Below are 23,104 nucleotides of genomic sequence, written 5' to 3'. Positions count from 1 at the left end.
GGTCAACATAGTTAAAGGGGTCCCGGGGGTCGTCTGGGTCGTAGCATGGTTAGTGTCCCGCGCAGGGTGTGTAGGCATGGATTACAGTTATAAGGTGTCATCAGCATCCAAGCGTCTCTATGCAGAGGAATCACAGCCATCACCTCAGTCATACGGGTCCCGAAGAACAACATGAGCCAGACAAAGACAAAACAATAGGCAGCGATATCAACAATTTGTCCTGCTATCATATAAGGCAATCGCTGTCGTCTATTCTCAATAGTGCCTTTAACCACTGTAAACAAATCAAAAAAACTTAGAACGTTACCCTCCCCAAGTCCCCCCCTCCCTGCCTCCCTTCTTAGCGGTTCCAAAACTGCCCGCCACCCCAACTCAGCAGAGTGCTTTTCTGTTCCCAAACCCAAGGTACTTGCTTGTCAGGGCCCAGAGGTCCAGTGGAGGCCTTAGCCCTTCTCCCCCTCCAGAGTCCATTACAGTCCGTCACCAGAGCCATTTCAGCCATATTGTCCTGCACAATTGTACTGGTTGCCAATAAACTTAGAAGTGTTATTAATGTCGTCCCGCTACTCATTCCTCCCCGTGGTTTGATGCTCGTTCTTCCTTCAGCTGCCTCGCCTCTTACGTTCCCGGGTCGTCCCCTTCCTGTCGTCGGCGATGTTGCTTGCCCCCTCGATGAGACTTTTCCACGGTTCGCCAGCCCTCAAGCCAGTCGTGTGCTGCCTCTGGTGTATCAAAGAACCACGTTTGGTCATCAGCCACCACACAAAGTTTTGCGGGATATAGCATGGAGTAAGGAATTTCTTGCGCTCTCAGGAGTTTCTTAATGTCTAAGAAGCTTCTTCTGCATCTCGAGACCGCTGCCGTGTAGTCGGGGAAAAGCGATGGTAGAGTTTTGCACGCGAATGGGGGGAGACACTCTTGGGGCCTGCAGAATCGCATACCTATCCCTGTAGTTGAACAATTTAGCGGGGACCGGTCTCAGGGGCGCCCCCTGCTTATGTCTGCCGCCGGGCACCCTGTGTGCTCGCTCCACTGAGAAGAAGTTGGCGAGCCCCTTGAGTTGCAGCCTTGTTCGTATCAATTCCTCCACATACAAGTCCATTGCCTGCTTGCCTTCCGATTCTGGAATGCCTATTATGCGCACATTATTGCGTCTCACGCACCCCTCCTGGTCATCAAGCTTCTCAGCAAGTATCCGGTTGTCTTTTTGGAGTTGAGAGACAGTTATTTGCAAGTCAGATACATCCGTTAACAACGATTTTGCGACTATTTCCACCTCCTTCACCCTGTCCGTCATCTTGTGGAGGTCTGCCCGTAGAAGCGAGACATCGGTGGAGATAGAGCCTACTGTAGTTTGGACGCCTGAGAGCGCTTTCATAATGTCCTCTAGCGTTATTTTCTTTGTCTCACCATCTTGGTGTTTACCTATAGATGTGCGCCCTTCAGGCTGTGATACAGAGCTTTTGTCAAAGGCAAATTTGTCGAGTTTGGCCTGCGCGGAGGTGTTTCTGGGACCTCTCCCCGCCATGCTTCTTGAGATGAGGAGTGGAGCACCCCCTGTTTAGCACAAACCTGTCTCTTGGCCGCGTAGCGTGCAGTGGGGGGTAGGATTCCGTCAACGAATGCGCCCCTATGCCCAGGCAGAGCGTGGTTCAGATTGTAGGCCCTCTTTTTCTTCGTGGGTCGCGCAAGTCTGGAGGGAGATAGCTCCCAGTCCCCTGGAGTTGTCGAGGTCACCAGTCCCACTCTGCGCACTATTCAGCTATGCCGCTGCTGCTGCGAAATAGCGAAGTTTATTATCCACAGGGAAGGGTACCAGTCGCCAATAGAGAGGTAGAACGAGTCTTCGAGCGTTATGGTGGCAATAGGCGTCTGTGGAGCAAGAAACGTCCCTCCCACGACAGCCCAGAGAGTTTAAGGACCAGGGTGGCACACTCGCATCAGGGCCCCTTAGTACAGGCACCGGGGTCCCTCATCAGGCATGAGCGGTGGATGTAGATGCCTTGGGTGAGTCACAGTGGATGTCAGAGGTCACGGGAATGGCGCAGCCACTTGTGGCAGCCGCCGGCACGCAAACAGCGTGGAAGGTCAGAGGTATTCGCTCCGTAATGCTGGTGTGCAATGATGTGGGTCCCAGGCGCTGGCTAGCACACGCCGTCACCTCTGCAGACACAAGGCGATCCCCGCCTCAGGCTCCCCCAGCGCGAGCGGCGCGGCCGTCCAGCGGGTCCTGGCCGCCGGCCAGAGGCGTAGTATCCCTTCAGCCTAGGGCCCGGCTGCAGACGTAGGAGCGTGGTTCACACTCACCGCCACCGTCGCTGAGGAGGGGCCGCCTCGGGGCTCCGTCGTGCGCGCCGTGTGGCAGAAGTACGCCGCCACAGGATCTCCGGACAGTTTGGATCGCAGGTCGCCACTGCCGGTAACTTTAGTCCCCGGCTCAGATCTCGCGGGAAGGCCGTCCCTCGGTCCTCGCAGATTCGGGCACTTCCCGTTAATGGACGGGCATCGAGCTGGCACCAGATAGTATCGCTAGGTCTTTGTTGTGGTTACATAAATTGACTCACACCCTCAGAGCTCTAGTTTTCTTCCTAGCCACAGCCAAAGGAGACACGAATAATGATTCAAGTGGTTCAATAACTTCTGTCTAACACATTTGTTTCAACTCATCCAGCAAATCCTCTCTCACGCTAAATGGTACATTTAGCATTTTGTGCTTGACTAGTGTATCATTTTTCTTAACCATGATTTCATGTTTGAAACCTTTGATATGACCCAGCTTATCAGTGAACACATTTTTGTAAACATAGGCCCTGACCGATGCTTTGGCCTCATCTTTACCCCCACTATCGATACTTGATACTTGGTTTTTGACATTAATGTCATTCCAAATAACCCTTGATGATACCACCCCAATATATTCAAACCTTTCGTAGCAACATACACTTTGCCCTGAATGATGTGATTTTTAAATTTCAGATGTGTTTTGAAATATCCCTTTTAATCAATTTTTCTTCCTTCGAATGACACAGGGAGCCGCATGTACAAGGACTGGCGATAACTACCACAGTTTTCTCACCGCAGTGTACTGCTGAAAAGTATCCCCTTGTTAGTATTTACAAGATGTTGCTACATGGCGACAGATAAAGGGATCAGTGGTGAAAACTGCTGGTAACATTAGCCTGATTGTGATAGGAATTCTGGCGTTAGCGGGCGAAAAGTAACGAAATGCCCATTAGCAGCAAAAAATGCATGTTAGTCAGGCCTACGTGAGTTGTTTTTGCCTCTATTGGCAAAAATAGCCCATCAGTCGACCTCCAATGAAAAATATACAAAAAAAGAATGGAATGCAGAATGGAGCAGCCAGGGCCAAGTGCAGCACAGATCAACAACCCCCTCAAGCCCCCCAACATCCAGGATGACCAGCCAGAGTCCCAGGGGAAGAGGAAATGCTACATCCATGAAAAGAGGCGCATCGCAGTGCAACACCAGTGATGCATCACTTCTCATTGCGCACTCTTCACAACACAATGGTATCCAAAACCTCAGAAGCCGTACAGTCTCCGGAGCCCTGAGGACTCACTAGTCATGCGTCTAGAGCCTGTATGCCTCGCTGGTCCTGTGTATGGAGCCTGGCTGCTTCTTTGAACATGCGCCTCGAGCCTGGATGCCTGCTGGACCTGTGTCTGCAGCCTGAATGCCTCACTGGACCTGCGTCTGGAGCCTGGAGTGGGATGCGGAGGTGCTGCGAAGTCGATGAGCCACGGCGGTAGACATTGAGGCGTGGTGATCACCCTTACCTAGTGGTGAAGTCTGGCAGGAGGCATGAAGACACATTGCTGACCTGTGTGAGATGACCCCCTTGAGCCCCTTGGGGCTGTGAATGGTAGAGGCGCTCCTGCGCACCAATGTAGGGAGGCCTGCATCACATACTTTGATGCACCACTAAACCGGGGTGCACGGAGGGGATTAACAATGTTGGGCAGCACCTCTCTGCATCACAGGCTGGATGAAGTTGCACTGGCCGAATGTGGAGGGTGATTCCGTTGAGCTGCGCTGAACTTGTGTGGCGGGAGCTCTGCAACTTCATGCCTAAGGGGGCCGTGCTGCATCCCCTGAATCGGGAGGTTCACTAGCGGACTTGGCGGGGACTGCTGTACCCAGGCTTGTGAAATCCCACCTGGCTGAGGCTCCTGCTGGCTGAGTCACAGATTTGGAGAGAGTGCAGCTGATTGCATCAAGGTGTCAATGTCCAGGTAAGGAGTAGGTGGGACACATAGCAGAGGAGGCCCATGGGTGGAGTTGTCCAGGCCAAGCACCTGGTGTGATGCACCCCAACTGAAGACGCATCCACAACGATGGAAGAGCATCACCCCACTGCTTTCAAGTAGTGCAACAAGAGGAAAAATCATCACATGATGATAACTTTCTGATGTAATCGTGCTATGTTTTTTTTGTGGGCGGAAGGGTGGGTAGGGCTGCTCCACTCATGGAGCATGTCAGGGGAGAGTGGTATGCCCACTCAAGTGTGCAATGACTGTTTGGTCAGCTTGCTCATGCCGCCCAAAGCAGTCATGCCCACTTCCCTGTTCACAAGCCAGGCTGCATCACAACCTACATAGAGAACATGCCCTCTCCTCCAGCCCCTGGCAGAACACCTTGTGACGGCACTCAAAAACAATCCCAAAGCCACATTGCAGCATTGTGATTGGCTTAGAGGAGGGAGCCTGCCTGCCTACTTTCTGTTCCTGGAAGCAGACTCAGGAGCGCAGGAGCAAAGAAGACACGGGACCCGGCCTTGAGGTAAGATTTCATGCATAAAAATATTTACAACACACGCTCACACAGCCCACCCGCGTCATCGCCCCATCCAGTGTGCTATCCTGCATTTCTCATGTCCCAGCTGTTTAGCCCCCTGCAGCACTTCTCAATGGTGGCCGCTGTGCGCCCATGCGCATTGGGCGTACCACTGATGTGCGAAAGGTATACAATGCGTTAAAACGCATACCCTTACATCACATTCCATTACAATGCATACTAATACTATGCATATTGCAACAGTTGGGAAAGTGCTGGATAGCGGAGATGACAAAATTACTATTCCCACTTCACCTTAAACTAAGCCTTACACCCCAAAATACACCCTGCATCCTAAAAATGATCTTTGACCCCCGAAACACACCCTAAAATTCATCTCTGACCACAAAGAACACCCCAAAAGCACACCCTAAAATTCATATTTGACCCCAAATGTCCTATTTGACCCCATAATCCACCCCAAATGTAATCTCTGACCCCAGAAACCCATACCCACCATGAACCTTACAAATCGCCATTACTAACCTCACAATGCGTTGGAATGGCATGCGATGTAAAGGCACCTGCATTGTTGAAGTTGCGCTGTACAGGCATTATGATATAATGCCTGCGTTGTAATGGATGTCTCTCGTGCCAAAGGTAAGCCATAGGCAAACCCTTCTGTGTATGTCTGCCACTGGACCGCGCTCAGCACCAAGGACCCTTCCTCTCAGGCACTCCACCACTATGACGCCAGCACCCTCCTCGCCATCCACCCTGGATGCCACATTGCCTGCCAACACATCAACTTCCAGAACTGGACCAACAGCAAGCCCATACTCTGCAGCACCTTCATCTTCAAGCCCCAGGGCCATGGACCCCCTTCTCCGATACCATGGCAGACCTCATTGCTACTCAGGCTCTACCTTCCACAAACAACATCCTACTTGGTGAACTCTAGTTTCACCTGGACAACCCCAGTGACCAGAACACCACCCCTTCCTGGGAAAGTTCACCAACATCAGACTCGAGCAGCGAGTCACCGCACCAAGCACATAGCAGGGCACGCAGTCGAGCACGTCTCCTCCGCTAGTGAGAACTTCAACTACAGCCACATCACCTGACTCTCCTGGACCGACCACCATTGTATACATCACTTCTTCATCATGCCCACCATACACCACCATCATCATCATCATCATCCCCGCTCGCAGCTGGTTCAAGGCCACCGAAGAACTTCTCGTTATTTTCCTCAGCAGCACCACTGCTTACAGATGATAACACTGAAGCGCGCAAACGCCACCGATGGATCTACAACTGTGCCGACACCCTGTCACCCCTCAAGAAATGACTAGGCCAAATCTAGCACCACATTGCACCATATTTGCAAAGTAACGCATTTAAGCATATGTGTGACCTTGTAAAGCCCTGTGGCACATCATATCTGCATCAGGTATGATGTATGCAGGATGTGCATTCCCACGCAACAAGGCCTCTTAGGAGTGGCACAGTGAAATCCATCCGATTTCACTGCAACTATTGTGGGCCAGCACTGTGTCAGTACCTTACGCCTGCCTGATGGCTGGCATAAGGGTGAGGCAGTGCCACTGGAATAGGCTGGCCCCATGCATTGCTGGAGTTGTGTCATGCTTGTGACACAACTGTAGCAATGCATGACTTTAGCTCTGACAGATATGTCAGGATTCCAGACTTATCTGTCATTACTTGCAACATGGAACGCTGTCCAGTGAATACAGCGCATCCATGGTGTTGCAAGAAGGGCGTAGTGAAAAGTGTTGCAATGCTGTAATGTTGCAGCGCTGCAAGACTTATCATGACTGAGGCCCAGGAATGCACACTATCTTATTGTTGGTGCTCATTCCTGCCCTGTAGTTTTGTCGCAGGGCAGCGCAGCAACATTGCTTGCAGCACTGTCCTGCACCAGAACCTGCTGAAATAAGGGCACAAGTGCTATATCCATTTTTAAGACTAGCTATTTTCTGGTCTTAAAAAACTGCCTCTAACTGCAGTTAGAGGTAGTTTTTTTGGTCTTCCAAACTTCAAGGATTCCCTTGTAAATATTGCGAAGTGGGGTTAGCGGCCTTTTTTGCATGTCATTATCGCTAACAGAAGTGGCAGTCTTTTCTTTGGACATTTTCGCCAGAAAACTGCTGTTAACTGAGGTTAGCGACAGCTTGTAGATTTGGCGATAAAAAAATAATCGCTGCAATAAAGTCAAAGAAGTGCCGCTAAGGTAGCGTTAAATATCCTTGTACATATGCCCCAGGTTTTCTGTCAGGTGGCTCCAATTGTCTGTAGATCTGTTTTTTATTTAAACAATTCCTAAGTAACCATAGTCATTCTTGCACCATGATCTACTAATACATTGAAATCTCTGCCTTCTACATAAATAGTGGTTTATGATTCAATGCCATTCTCAGACTCACCCTTGACCACAAAACTAAGTATTTCATAGCATTTAATGTACTTTCATTTATTTCATTTTCCTTCTCTTCCTGGTTCACACTATTAGTATTGCTTTGGATTAGCAGACTTTAGCACAGTGTCCCTGTTTTCCACAATTTTGACATGTCACATTTTTGGCTGGACAAGGACATCCATTTGGGAAGTCTGAGTAGAAACACAATGAAAACAAATAGTTTTCTGAATAACGAAATTACCCTTCTCTTTCTTTCTAAGTGAAGTAGGATTTTTATAGGTCTTAACTGTTGTATTTTGTTTCACACTCTGTTCTTTAATTGCTCCCATGGTCATTCTTCCCTAACTCCCTAGATGAAGCCTGAGTTATAGCAATATTTTTCACTATATCTATAGTTTCCTACAAAGAAGGATTCTTAAGTGTGAGTAACTTTTCCTGAACCTTCTCATCTCTACATTGTACTACAATTTGATCTTGTATCACTTGAGACATAAATCCTTCAAATGCCCATACAACAGCTCATATATGCAAAGATGCACCATAAACATCAATACCCTCAGCAGTTCCCTGGTAAAAAAAAATAGTGTCTCAAAACAACAAGACGTGGTTGTATATCTGTCAGGTTCTGAGATTCCTTTGAGCTTGCTTGATGTCAGAAAGTCTACCTCCAGGCACCACCAAGTCCAAATGCCATTATGGCACAGGCTATTGGAGTAGCCAAGTGGAGGAAAGGGTGTCAGGGAAAGAACAGCGAGGAAGGAGACCTGTAAGAGAAGACCAGAGTCATGACTAAACCTTCCTGAACCCTCTACCTATTCAACACCCCTTCACAACAATATATATTCACCTAAAATCTGTTCTGCAGTCTTCCAAATGATTGTAAGAAAGGTACCTTACTGATGGGTGATGGACTGGTGTATGTCTATGATGCAAAAGTAAAACACTTTGGTAAAACAATAACATCAACCACGGCGATTATAGTATTCATTGATATCTATAACATTCAAGGCTCATGGATGGGTCTTTGTGGAGCAGTCTTCAAACAGTTTTCAAAACAGGGTGTCAACTTTTAATTTAAGACTTTTTATCACAGAAGATGATGTTTTTAGTGAAAAGCCATGCTTTATTGTCGACAGCATGCATTTGTACAGGCCTAATTTGTTTTTCTGCTGCCTCTTTGTATCTTTCGTTTGCCTTGTTCAAATGCTGAATTATTTGTGAGTGGGGCTTTAGGATATATTTGATTCCTGATGTCACCGCTGATACAGTGGCTTGCTGTGTGGGAATGTGGACTGGCTGGTAATTGGGATGGAGCTCATATGTACAACAAAATGGAGACGTTTGTATGGAGGAATGGTGAGCAGAATTATAGGCGATTTCCACCAACCAAAGCAGATTTACCCATGAGTCTTCTGCAGAGATGGTTTAACAACAGTGATATTGTTTCAGGGTTTGATTGAGTGTCTCAGTTTGACCACCCAATAGTGGGTGATGACTGGTGGATAATGCTGGTGCAATCTGGCCGTACACCACTAAGTCCAAAACGTGGCCTTGACCTGTTTCTATTACGATCCAAGATGATCTTTCTGGGGATTCCATGTAATTGGACAATGTTGACTACCACTAATTGGGCCAATTCTCCAGATGTTGGAAGTTTCCTACATGCTATAAAATGTCCAAATTTGGAGAAACTATTCACTGCTACAAGGATGCATATGCACCCTTGATCATTTGGTAAATCTATTGAGCAATGTTCCCGTGGACTTTGTGGTGTTGGCAACAAAGTGGAAGGCCTTTTAGTTTTCCATGGTCACTTTTATTTCTTTCACAGGTTTCACATTCTTTAACCCATTGTCATATTGCTAGTGCCATTCTTTGTCCACCGGGATGCCCTGGGCATGACTGATTATAATGGCAGTCGAAAACTACCTGTCGTAATTGTTCTGTAGGCAGACACAGTGTGGCTCTGTGAAAGACCAAGTCCTGTATAATTGTCTATTAGGGGCTCGACTAAGCCACGTTTCCAGTTTTGTGTCACGAAGTTGCCCCATACTGCATCCAGGAAATCCTTCCCCCAATCTCTACAGCAATATGTATTCACCTGAACATTGTTCTGCAGTCTTACTGATGAGTGATGGAAGGGTGATTGTTCAGTGAGGCAAAGGTAAAACATATTGGTAAAACAATAGCATCAACTACAGTGATCATAGTATTTATTTATAGCTATAACATGCAAGGCTCATACTATTGACACCTACTAGACTGCACCATTTTAGAGTTATTGGATGGATCTTGTTGGATCAGTCTGCAAAACAGGGCATCAACTGGTTAGGTACGCCCAGGTCGTAGGTGCTTTTTGGAGTGTTCATATGTGGGACCTGTCACGCAACTTTGCAAAAGGTTTTTAAGTATCCCAAAATTACGCTTTCTTCTATTGGTTGCACAATGCGCTCTTACCCCTGAGATCAGACCAATCTCAAAAATATCACCGTGAGCTGAAGAGGAATGCTGAGCGTTGCTTTTGGCTCAGCTGTCAGGATTATCCACATGATGTTGTCCATTACTTGATACTTTGGGGGTGCACGCCCATTACAGATGCAAACGATAGAGTCAAGAGCACGTCCGCTCTTCAAGCTGGCAGAGAAATAGTGAGCACGTGATCACGGGCGCGGCTCCTCTTATACCCGAGCCCCTCCCAACAAGTCTGTCACGCTTTTGCGGCTGGGAGATGTAGTCTCGGTGTTCGAGACCAAATTAAGCAGCCCTGTAAAGGTGTCAGAGATGCCAACCAAGCTCTGCAACGTTCCTTAAGGTTAAAAAGAAAAAGGCAAAACAAGCACTCATAAAAGGAAACACAACAGAAAAACATGTCAACAAAAAAGCATGCATATGAAAATGTAAAGGATATGTTTGTATCTTTGGCTTAGAACCAACTAAAATATTCATTCAACCTCTATTTTTAATAACTATTAGGATCCAATTTAGTTGTGAAGTTGGAGTTTGATAAATATACAGAATGAATGAATGAATGAATGAAAGGAGTCTTGTCCTGCGCGAACTTAGCCCAATGGGCAATCAGTAACAAAGAAGCATGTATGACAGGAATAACTATACATAGTACCAGGAGAGTATCAGTGGGCCACCAGTGCTTAGCTGTATTGTAGTAGCCATGTATTTTACCTCACACCACTGACAGTCAGCACAAGATAGGGGTAGAATGGTGGTAGCACCCCTTGAGCCACAGTCCATGGTCATGACTACATCAACAGCTTGCCCCTCAAATCTTAAATTGTGTTCTAAATGAACCTTTTAAGTTCAGCGCTAAATCTTTTCCTGCCAACTGCGTTTAGACACGTAGTAAAAGCTCTATACCATGTCTTTCACTTGACTGGTGGATCTTCTGGATACAGCCTTTACAACGCAGCACTTAAACCATGTTTTGCCTTTAAAACGCACTCAGAACCACAAGTGGATCTTTACAATGACTTGCCTTAGGGAAAAAGTTGTTGGACTGATGTTGGATTTTATGTCTAACGCTTTCCCTACTATTGTAGGAACTGGAGCTAGAAAACTAAATTATACTATTCGAAGGCTCGCGCTTTCCCTAAAGCAAGTCATTGTAGCAACTTGTGTGGTAAAGGAATGCATTGTAAAGATGCATTGATGGTTCAGACCGCATTGTAAAGGCATGCATGGTAAATGCATGCGTGGTTCCAACATACGACTGGATCTTCCAGGAGCTGTAAAAAAAGTGGAGGTGAATGAACAATCTGCGTACTATCCATTAATTATAAATGGTATTGTTTATTTGATTATATCCCAATAACTATACACAATGATTCCTAAAGATGTGAGCCAATTCGACTCTGCGCCAAATGAGTGATGAGTGCTCTAAAACTGTATAAATAATTACTAGCACTGTATGAGAAGTGAAATATAGAAGTGTCTCACCACATGATTCCACATTTTTTCATTCAGTACAGACATATACCAGCGGTTAAGCGGAAAAAAGGATAGCTTCCCGTATCACCTCACAACCCTGTAATCATGTAAGTGCCAAACTCAATTGGCTCTGCACCCCAAAACAAGCACATTTGCTTTCGCTGAATGAGTCATGTTGTGTCCCACAGAAATGAAGCTTCTCTCTTCAAAACTGCGCTGATGAAAATTTAATAGTTTCCTGTTGGAAAGTGGGTTATTGGTAGGGGCAAATGTAGGTCTGCCGCAGGCAATAAGGCCACTAACACATGGTAGGACTCAGCATAGATCTTAGAAAATTATTCCTATGCTCAATCAGTTTTTAGCTTGGCTGTGAGCAGACAGGCATAACTTCAAAGACAGGTATGAAAAGCATTTAAAAACACCAATTCAGTACATAATTAAGACACAACACATAATAAAAATCCAATACCTATTCATAACAATAGGAAATATTTTTTTCTTGAAACTGACACCAAGGGGGCGTGGCCAAGATGGCAGCAGAGTAGCACCGTATTGTTGGGGCTCCGCTCGCCGAGGCAGATACAAGTCACCCACTGGCAGTTTTGGAACCAAGAAGGGGCCGAAAAGTTACCCCACGCTGCGCTGCTGATGGACGGCAGGGCAGGCTGGTGAATGGCTTCCGACTCCTGTTGAAGTTGGCTGCGGCAGCTGGGGTGCGGCGATCGCCCGCGGAGACAGTGGCAGTGTGGGGATAACCCCGGGGGACCTGGTGGTAGCAGAGAAGGCCCCGGTGGCTGCGGCGTCTGCCGTTTTTGGAGCTGGCTGAGCCCTGACTGCATTGTGGGGTGAGTAGGCTCATGAAGTGATGCCGGGGGTCCACTGCCTCCTATGCAGCTGTGAGAAGGCCTGTCTGGGGCCCTGGACTGGAGACCACGAGGTGGCCATAATTGGTGAGGCCTGGTGAGAGGCCGGGAGTCAGTGGTGAGGCCCTCCCCTGGGGCTTCTAATTCGAGGGAATGAGTGGCGGTGCCCCCTAGCTGCGAGTGGCAAGATCGAGAGGGGCTAAGGCAACAGCTGTCGGGCAGGCCCGAGGCCAAGTGGAAGCGCACCGTGGAGCAGCCTACAGAGGGTGAGTGCACAACCTGAACTGCGTGAAACAGCAGGTGCCCATAGGCGGAGTGAGAGAGTGGTGAAGGGAGCAGAGAGGCGCTGTGGCATCAGAGGAGCAGGAGTGACTGTGGGAGGCAGTGGCCTTGCGAGACATGGATTGGGGAAGGCCCCCGGCTCGGCTTACCTGTGGAGAGACTTTGAGGGCAGGTCAACCTTCGCACCAAGACTTATGGGGAAAGCCCAGATCCAGGCTCAGCTATCACCCTTAAAGGCAGTGGGTCCTTGCCTAAGACTGCATCTGAGGGTGACCTAGGACTTGAGAACTGTTTTTTAACTTGCTGCTGCTGGGGGCCCCAGCTGGGATACGACCCTTCCACTCTGACAGGCCAGCCAAGGGGGCCTTAGGTGCTAGTGACCGAGGGCTAGTGCTGCACGTCCGCAGTTGTGCCCACCCTACAGTTTGAGCCAGAGGTGCCCTGCTCCGTGGCGGCTGCTGTCGGAGCAATTGGGACTCTGTGGTGAGGCTGCATTGAAACGTGCTTGGTGGAGTGGCTGTTTACCTACCCCGACTGGCCCTGATCTTGTGTCAACAGCTATAACACAGGGGCTTATTCAGCGACCCTTAGCGGGGTGAGGACAGATGTGTGACGAGAGCCTCGTGTGCAGAAGCCCTGTTCCAGACCTTGCTCGTACCTCCTGACACTGCTGACAACTGGAGGAGCCCCTGTCCCCCTACCTTGAGCTGCGAGGCCACAGGCCCTGCCGGTTGTGGCCATGACTACCCAACGAGGTAGGAAAGACACCACAAGCAAGGGCCTACCCATTAAAGACCTGCTCCAGAAAACAGGTAGGAAAAAGATTGGCGAACCAAGGATTGATTCGGATGCAGGCCACGCTGCTGAGCCAGTCGCGAAAAAATTCATGGAACAGCTCTTCAGCTCCATCCGGGATGATTTCTCTAGCCTGCGTCAAGCGATGGCCTCCGATGTCAAGCAGCTCCAGACGGAGCTCAGTGAAGTGGGGGACATAGTGGACACCCTGGAATGCAATCGGGACAGATGAGAGGAAGAGCTTACTACCCAGGCCCGGGAACTTATTGACCTCCGCGAACGGAATGTCAAGCTATACCTTAAGCTGAAATACCTGGAAAACCGCTTGAGGCACTCTAATATTCGTATTAAGGGCGTGCCACTTCAGACAAACGGTGGCAAACTGGAAGAATGGCTTCGTAGTCGCTTTAAATACATGGTCCCAGAGTTGTGAGACAAGGAGGTCACGTTGGATCACACACAGCGGGCCGGGCGACCCGCCTCTGGCCCTGGCCAGCCACAAGATAGCCTGACTTCCCAGAAAGTGGTCATAGCAGAGGGTGAAAACTTGAATCCCATTGATTGGGGTGTCCCACCTCTTGCCAGCTCAGAATGGGGTATAGATATGGAGGATCTGCAGGAGCCCCTCAGATCCCTGCCTGAAACATCTGAAGAGGAAGGACAGCCCTGCTAGACCATTGGGCTGCACAACTGAGGGACCTCACTCAGAAGGACTGCATCTGCTGAACTTTAAAAGATCCGCACAAGAAGGACGTTGCCTGTCTTCAATGACAAGGAATTGACTCTCTGAGCAGCAACAGTTAAAAAGCGCAGGAAGAAGTCACCTGCAACATCCACGGAGAAAACATCTTGAGCTGACCAACTTCAGCTGGATGTTGACCAGATGCATACTGGGAGTTTAAGTCCCAAACCCCCCAGAGGCAAACGCTTGACCTGTGCTCTGGACCCTTTCTGACTCTGCCTCTTAAAGAACCTTTCAGGAGAAAGATTGACAGTTTGGGAACTTTTTGCCAACCTTTGTGAAAAAGCCTAAGAAGAAGACTGAAATCGACAGAGAGTCAAGCTTGCGATGTTGAGCCTCGACTCGGCCTGACTGCGCAAGTTTGCCTTGCTGGAATCTCCGCAGCTTCTAGCCATTGATGAGGAAAACAAAGACCTCCAGCGCTCACCGAGGCATCGCTCTACACCAAGCTTCTGTCATCAAATTGAAATCTGTATCCTAGGAACCGATTCCTTAACGTCAAGAGAAAAAGCTCCAAAAAAGTGACTAATTAAGAAGGTAAAATCTTGACTGGGTCCAACCACTCATCGTATCCAACCTGCGGTCCATCGCAGTTGGACTGGAACTTTGACTTTGTCCCAGTCTAGCTTGACCAGATAGCCGTGTTTAGCGCATTACACTTTTAGGTTCTAGAAAGCACATTTTTATCATTTAAACTTTAAAACATCATATCTCCTGCTCCCTGCATTGGAATTTCTTTGTTTGGTTGTCCTTAATAAAGATACAAATATTCTCTCTTTCTATAAATTGGTGTTGGACTTCTATTGTGTTGCATCTTTTATTTATTTACTATGTTGGTCATATGAAATGTTTTATGCACCTGTATCCTAAGTTAAGCCTGACTGCTTGTCTGCCAAGCTACCAAGTGTTGAGCAAGGATTAAATTATTGAGACTTGACTGGACCTTATTTGTGATTTTGGCATTATTAGTAGCTGCAGGTACCTACCTACACCCGCTAATAAACTATTTTTCAACAATTTCAATAAAAGATGAGCATCCAGCCATAATTATCAAAGGATTTCATTTTTTTAATTTTTTTTTTATTACAAGCCGTAGGTAAGAAAAATACATTGGTACATTAATTTCCTCATAATTAGACATACATTAGTCAAACAAAAAAAATACAAAATCCAAGAGACAACCCTAGACAATAAAATGCCACAGCAATAATAAGAAAATAACCAGTATTGTACTTCAGAATTTAAACCTATCGATATGATACAATAATAATATAAAGAAAGAAATATCATTGTCATTACCATACTTAAAATAATAACTCCAAAACATATTAGATTACCCAATATATAAACAACTGTTGGTAGGGCAGCATCAAGAATAATATTATTATATCGTTTCTAAAGTGCTAATGCAAGAGAAGAAAGACCAACGCTTGAGGGTACTGTTATGTGCAAAATATGGCCTATATAAAGTGACTAATGCAATAAAGTGCCGATGTATAGTAACACAATAATATTACTATACCATTCGTAAAGTGCTTAAACAAAGAGTAGAAAGACCGACGCTTGAAATTACTAATATTAATATGTGCAAAATTTTTGGCCTATATAAAGTGACTAGTGCAATAAAGTGCCGATGTCTAGTAGCACAGATAGTAATACATTTCATAATGTTAAAAATACGATAACATACAAAAAACTTTCATGATAAAGATACTTAGCAATTTGATATAGCATGGCAGATGGATACTTATATTTCCTCAGATGTAGATGTCATACCATCTTACAGTTAGCTAAAATATAACAATCACTTTCCTTTTAATAGTTCAAGCTGGTTAAAATATTTCCAATTCCTTTCAAATCTTGCAGTCGCACCCACTCGACCTGCATAGGCTTTCTCAAAATTATATGTTCTTCTCATTTTATTAACCCACTTAACATGGCAAGGACACACCGTGGATTTCCAATTTTGCAGAATCAGGGACCGTGCCACGGCAGTGGAAACAAAAATAAACACTTCTTCTGATTCATTGAACCTGTTCCTGTCCTTACTGATGCCAAAAAGGGCCACTTCCACTTCTGGAAGAAGAGTTTTCCCAGTTGCCATCTCCAAATCTGCGAAAATCTCCCTCCAGAAGGGTTCTAGCTTTGGACATGAGAAGAAAATATGATGCCAACCACCCTGTCCCCTGGTTTTGCATCTAAAACATTTATTCTCGTATTCAGGGAACATTCTTTGTAGGGCTTCCGGGGTATAATATGCTAACCAGCGACAAAGAAAAGACATTCTTTTATAATTAGCTGCTCGGAGTGCCCTGTTTCCTAAATAACAAATTGTCTCCCAATCTTTGTCTGACAATACACACTGCAATGTGAGGCTTATTTTCTCCAGATGTTTGCTTATTATATTAGATGTTCCAGTAGGGGGTAGCTTTTTATACCAAAATACTATACCCTTATGTTTCTCCCCATATAATGCTGATAACAAAGCATTGGGTGTTGTATCAAAACTTCCTACAACTTTTCTTATAAAATAACTCAAATGCAAATATTGAAAAAACATGAGCCGCCTCGGATGTGATCTCTCTCTAACCGTTTGCCAACTGATTATCGATTTTGAAAGAGAAGATGCCTTATTTCACAGAATCCGGCCAATTCCCATTCTTTCAGATGACTTGAAGAAATCCTAAGACCCATTTTAACACATCCTGAAAGTTTTAAATAAATAGATCCATCTGAGCCATGCTTTTCAAATAGAAGCCGTAATCTTGATGAATACCCCACAAGTGTCTTATATCGTGTTCTCTTTGGAAGCTTTGCAGTTTTAAAAAAAAATAAAAATTTGAGAACCTGATTCCTCAAGCATTCTATTTAAAAAAAAAGTTGTCTCTTGTCTGTCTAGCCTTTAATAATCCCGCCATTATATCAAAAAAAGCTGCCTCGTAATATGTATAAAAATGGGGAAGAGCAAGTCCACCTTGGTTAACAGGAAGTTGTATTACCGCGAGTTTGACTCTATTGTCCTTTTTGTTCCAAATAAATCTTCTTATCATGGAATCTAGTTCATTAAAAAAGGCCAAATTAACTTTAATTGGGATATTACTAAACAAAAATAAAAGCAGAGGTAGTATATTCATCTTTATCAATGCCACTCCGCCAATCAATGATAAGGGCAGTATATCCCATTGTTCTAAAAGGCTCTTGATTTTATTCCTTGTTTTTATATAATTCAATTGAAAAAGTTCTTGGTAGTCTCTGGTCACATAAATCCCTAGATACCTTTTTGGGTCCCTCTTTTCTGCTTGAGACTGAAGATCTGGCGGAAGGAAGTCTAAATTCGAATTTAAAATAAGAACTTCTGTTTTCTTCTCGTTAATTTTGTAGCCCCCTATCTTCTCATATTCCTTAAGCTCTCTCATAAGATGTCAAGAATTTTCTTTATCAGGAGCCATGTAAAGGATAATGTCATCGGCAAATAGTTTTAACTTCGACATTCCAACCATTGGAGAAGATATTGCATCATTATTTCTTATTTTTATTACCAGGGGTTCGATAAAAAAGGTGAATAGCAGGGGGGATAGGGGGCAACCTTGCCTAGTGCCTCGATTTATTTTAATCTTTCCTGCTTGCTTGGCATTTATTATCACCTGGGCTGATGCTCCCTCATAAATATTTTGTAACATATTAATAATTTCATTTTTGTCCAATAGTCAAATAACTTTGTTAGAGAAAATGGAAGAACACATTGACAATGTTTATCCAGCCATTATGCACAATCTTGAAGAAAAGTCAACAGAAATGTGAAAGATTCAGTACTGGGGATGAGTGACTAGAGTAGAATGGCTAATTCTAGTCAGCAATTACAATTGGTCAATGCCTCTAATAGAATAGTGAACATTTTGATGAGGAGCCATACATGATAAAAAACATGTAATGCTGTAATTACAACTGAGTGTATTATATGTAAAACGTGTACATGTAGACGACCTTGCATTCTATGTTTAGTTGTACTAGTACCAAATGGACATTCAATATGTTTCCTAATCTGTGACCTGTCCCCGGGCCTAGATATTGCACATAATATTTATTGCACAAAGGCAGGAGGATGTTTAGATCACTCACAAGTCCTTGCCAGGCAAGTTGCTGCATGTATGTGATATCACACTACCATAATATCTGTGTGATCGGTGCATTTGATTGGGTTGACGGTAAATGCTATTTATCTTGGGTTCGCGTAAAACAGCATTATCTGCTACCATTTCTTTGTTCACCAGAATTTTATGAAGATGGTGCTCTAAGGTTATTTAAATTAAGTCAATATGTAAATAATTTTTTATATTTCACATGGCCTTTACAACACTGTATGCTGCTTGGCAGCGGCTTCAAAGAACTTAGGCTGACAAGAATTGTCAGACATGGGCAGAATGCAGTAAGGGGAAACAACGAGGAAAAAGTACTTCTTGTTGAGCCTCTTTTGGGAAAGCGTAAAACTTTGAAGCATTCCCAAGTTTACTGGTAAGAGTGTGAATGCACCAAAAAGCATAGGTGGATTTGATGGAGCAATCACAATCCACGCAAATAACGCCTTCCCAGCACAGAGTAACACAAAGCAGCGACTTGCTCTGCCTTGCGTTACTCCAGATTCACCAGGCAATGCAGGGCCATACATGATGGCTTTGCATGGCTTGCTGAATTTGATTCAATGTTTGTATTACCCTTGAACCACCTTGTGTGGCACAAGAGCAACACAATCCTTTGTTAAATCTAGGCCAAAATGTCTGTAAAGCAAAACATTTTCACACCAAAGGAGAACCTTCCGATCAGAACCCAACAGTGTTATAATGTTAGACATGTGAGCAATCAGAATCTTGCAGACCAATTATAATTTGGTACTCTAGAATCAAATGTCTAGGAAATGTCAGTGTTGTGCATTGGTGATAAATAAAGGACATAGGATAGCAAGATAGGAGAGTGGTTCAAGGAACTCCTTGATGTTAATACAATCCAAAGTGTCCTGCATCTAACCTATTGCCACCTATACTACCAACAAAAATGCACCAAACTGAGATTCTATCGAGTTCACTGCTTTCATTTCCTTCAGGGTCAGCAGCCACATCTAAAAAATTCTGTTAGCTATCTAACTTACCTATTTAAATAACACACAGCAAAAAGCATAAAAGCGTAGAATCAGCAACTATTTATCTATAGCAACTTCAAGTTCAAAACTGATTCTTTACACCAGCAGCCTCCATGGTAGACGTCCCGTTGATGAAGCTTCAAAATGACACGGCTTAGGAATCTTCTCAGGTGGCACCCACTCAATGAATCTGACTGTGGTGAGGCAAGACAGAACTAAAAATATGAATGTGCATTGCACATCTCCCAATAGTGGGACACACTTTACCCTTCAATTGGACGAGTGAGCAATGACCTTCTACACCCTCAGTTCTGATACAAACAGTTAAATAAATGAACACTAAACAATAACAATGTGGTGTATTATTAACATGCAACACGAGTGGCATAACGAAGGTCGTAGGAGCCCCCCTGCAAGTTACACAGAGGGGCCCCGCTCCGGATTTAATCAGGCGCTCTCTGACATGAGCACAGTGCTGAGGGGGCCCCCTGCACCCCCCCTGCAGCCCTTGGGCCCCCCCCCCCCCGCACTGCGGGGGATGCGGGGGCCTGTGTTATGCCCCTGTGCAACACCACACAGGAGGTAACCAGCATGAGTATTTACACCAAGAAGCATCTATGTCCAGATCCACAAGTTTCACATGCTGCTATTGAAAACTAATTTTGGCATACTTTACTACACGTGATGAAAATAAAATAAACCATTCGATCTTTGGCATGTCAGTCATGTTGCATTATGTTAATTTATGTTATGTTTTGCAGATTTGATGAGGCCACTAAAACCTGGGACGGTATCCTGATACTGAGCAGTTGTGAGTTTAGCTACACCTAGGGCTTGTGGGACTACTTGAAAAGTCAGGTCTTCAGCTTCTTGCGGAGTTCAAGAAGTGAAGAGGAGTGATATAGGAGAAGGCTCGTCCACTAGATCTTGTTTCCGTATGTAGGGGATTTGTGCAAGTCCGAGTACAGATGAGTGAAGTTGGCTGGAAGGTTTGTGAAAGCAGATGCAATTGTTGAGGCATGCTGGGCCACATTTATAAAGTGCCTTAAAAGTGTTGGTGAGGAGTTTGAATAGTGCTTGTTTGTGAGTGGGGAGCCACTGGATCTTCTTCAGGTGTGGTGTTATGTGGGTGTGGCATGGGAGCTTGAGTGTATTCTGGTCACTGAGTTCTGAATGGTCTGCAGCCTTCTGGTGAGTTTTTCCCCACATAGAGGATGTTCCCATAGTTCAGCTTGCTTGTGACAAATATGTGCATGACAGTTTTCTGGGTGCTGATTGGGAGCCATTAGAAAATCTTTCTCAGCAACTCCAGGGTTTGGAAGTATGAAGCGGTAACAGACTTGGGCAGTCATGCTGAGTTTGCTGTTGATGATGCTCCTAAGGTGCTTGGCGTGCGTGCCGGTTCGAGATCTGTTGGCCCCATAGTGGAGTCCCACGGTAATGTGCTCTTCCAGAAAATCATGAGTTTAGTATTGTCAGTGTTCCGCTTTAGACCGTAGGTCTTTCTCCAGTGGGCAATATCAGTCATGCACGCATTGAACTTGATAAGGGCACTGGGGGTCTTGTCCTTGACAGAGAGAATGAGCTGTGTGTCATCAGAATAGTAAAGGATGTTGATAAAAGTGCAACATTTGACAATCTACTGTCACTCCTTGTATCGATGTGAAGACTACTATTCATGTCTTTATACTAAAATGTCTTGTTTTAAATGCTGAAGGCAGTTTCCAACATGGATTGCCGATAGAAGAAAAAAGATTACAAAAAATCTTAAAAATAGGAAAGGAGGAGATATTTTGTGATCCTCAAACAGTTTCGATTTTTGGAAAACGTTTATGTTCACTTTAATCAATATATCCATTCATTGTTTCCAATTGCATTTTTTATTAGCCTAAACACATTGCATAGAAGAATCAAAATTCTCATTGTCTTTCTCTAATATTACACGGCAGCATATCTCCATACGCTGTTATGATTGTCGGGTACCAACCATCAGCATTAACAACCGTAGTATATACTTCTATCGCCACTCCCTCTTATAGGTACCCTTCTCCAAAGCACGTAAGGTAGTTACTAGTGCTTACAAAAAAAACTAAACAAATAACTTGCATGATCGGATTCTCATTCACAATCCTTCCATAATTGCTATTATTCAAACAGGGGCGATGTGATCTGGCCTATATTTAACTGTTAACATGAACCGGAAGTAAAACTCAGAAAAAAGATGATTGCCATTACAAAAAATAGAAATAATAAGATTCAAGAATAGGAAAACATAGTTCATCGACGACTATCAAGAAAAAAGTAATTGTGTACTTACATGTGTAATGCGTGCTGAATACATTTCCTCGAAACCCAGAAACAGCGATCAAAGTAAGCTTTGAAAAACGTATGGAAAATATCCAGTGACAAAGTGCGACCGTTTTTTTTAGCTATGCGCAGACCCAACGGGTTTTGCATCGCCTGAAGATGAAGATTGTGAAGATTACTGTGAGTAGAGGCTTGTCATCTCATTAATGAAGAGTGACCACTTGTCACCACGCATAAAACAAAAAATATTGTGACACATTTTAGGGGGCCAAGAGACCAACTTCATGTAAATACAGACTTTATGAGGAAAGATAATTAAAACTCTCGAGACTGCAATTATCAAAGGCAGCATGACATGTCTTCTGCGTGTCAATACAGTACATATTATATTGACAGATGATGTCCCAGAAAGTCTCTATACGCAGTATGCCTGTCACTTCAGAGACTACATATTAGCTGCAAGTATTGACTTTCTGCTACACAAAACAGTCACTATCTTCTCATTTGACATCCTGCTCTGATGTTTATTTAATTGTAAAAGGACTATTATTTTCGATTTTGAGCAGAAGTAAACGCTAGGGTGCTTTAAGTGCATTGAAGTTCTAAGGCTGCAACTCTTTGCTTACGTGCTGCAAAAGTGACAACTATCTATTTGCCCATATGTGTGCCAGCTTGTCCGGGGTTGTCATTGCCAGCTCGCCTGCCCAACAGTTGTATGTTCCTGTACTTATCTCATTTCATCTCCAGCCCGTGAAGTCACGTGATTGGGAGGATTAGTGTGAATCTGGAAGCCAACAAATCCCCCAAACTGAGATCAACAAAATCTTTAAATATTACAATTGTAGTCAGCAGTTGGAAAAGTGCCCCATATGAATTGTCTGGCATACTTTTCAAAAAATACTTTGTGGGGTAGGGGCAGAGCAGGGTAAATACAAGATCTGTTATACAGTACCAGACAGCCTGTCAAAGTGTGCAATTGGTGGGCAGAAGACTGCTCTGCTCTGCTTTCTTAAGGGTGAAGCCGCGGTGCAGATATTTCTGTCTGACGTGTGTCTCCATTGGACACTCTCAATGTGTCTAGTGTGCTGTACGTGTCAGTGGGTGCTGCGCTACTTGAAAATCCTGGGTCTTACACATCACTAACAGCTGAGCTGAGCTAACTTTAAGTCACGCCCACGCAATGTAGTGCTGATGATGTCACATATTACATCACTCATGACATGGTCATGTATACATATATGCATTTCACCACATTTCCACGACTGCTGCTGGTTGACGAGCGGGACAGGGACACCCGTTAAGTGCAAATTACTTGTTTATTTGCTGACGCTTAGCATGGCAGATGACGTGTTTCACCCATCAACTAGGCTTCATCACTTGACGAGACAAAAGTCCATCTTCATTTTTTAGCACCTTCACCATGCATACATCACGTGATTAGTGAAAATGAATGACTTACTTATATATATTCCATTGGTACTGCGGTAGTCATATGTTGTAATATTATATATATATATATATATATATATATATGTGTATATATATTCACTGAAAAAAACATAGGTTATTATATAATGAATTTCCTAAACTCCCCATTTTGTATCTTATCCCTAAGATACAAAAAGGTAGAACGCCTGTTCCTGGGAGGCCCATTATCTCTGCTATGGGAAGCATGGGACAACATCTTGGTCAATATATTGACTATTTTTTACAATAGTTAGTGGTTACCCTTCCCAGTTACGTAAAAGATACTGGCGACTTCCTTTCAAAAATAGATAAGGCAATATGGTCGGACGATCTTTTGT

Source organism: Lissotriton helveticus, chromosome 1_1, assembly GCF_964261635.1.
Source record: "Lissotriton helveticus chromosome 1_1, aLisHel1.1, whole genome shotgun sequence".
Classification (NCBI taxonomy): domain Eukaryota; kingdom Metazoa; phylum Chordata; class Amphibia; order Caudata; family Salamandridae; genus Lissotriton; species Lissotriton helveticus.
Note: the sequence above shows the minus strand (reverse complement) of the source record.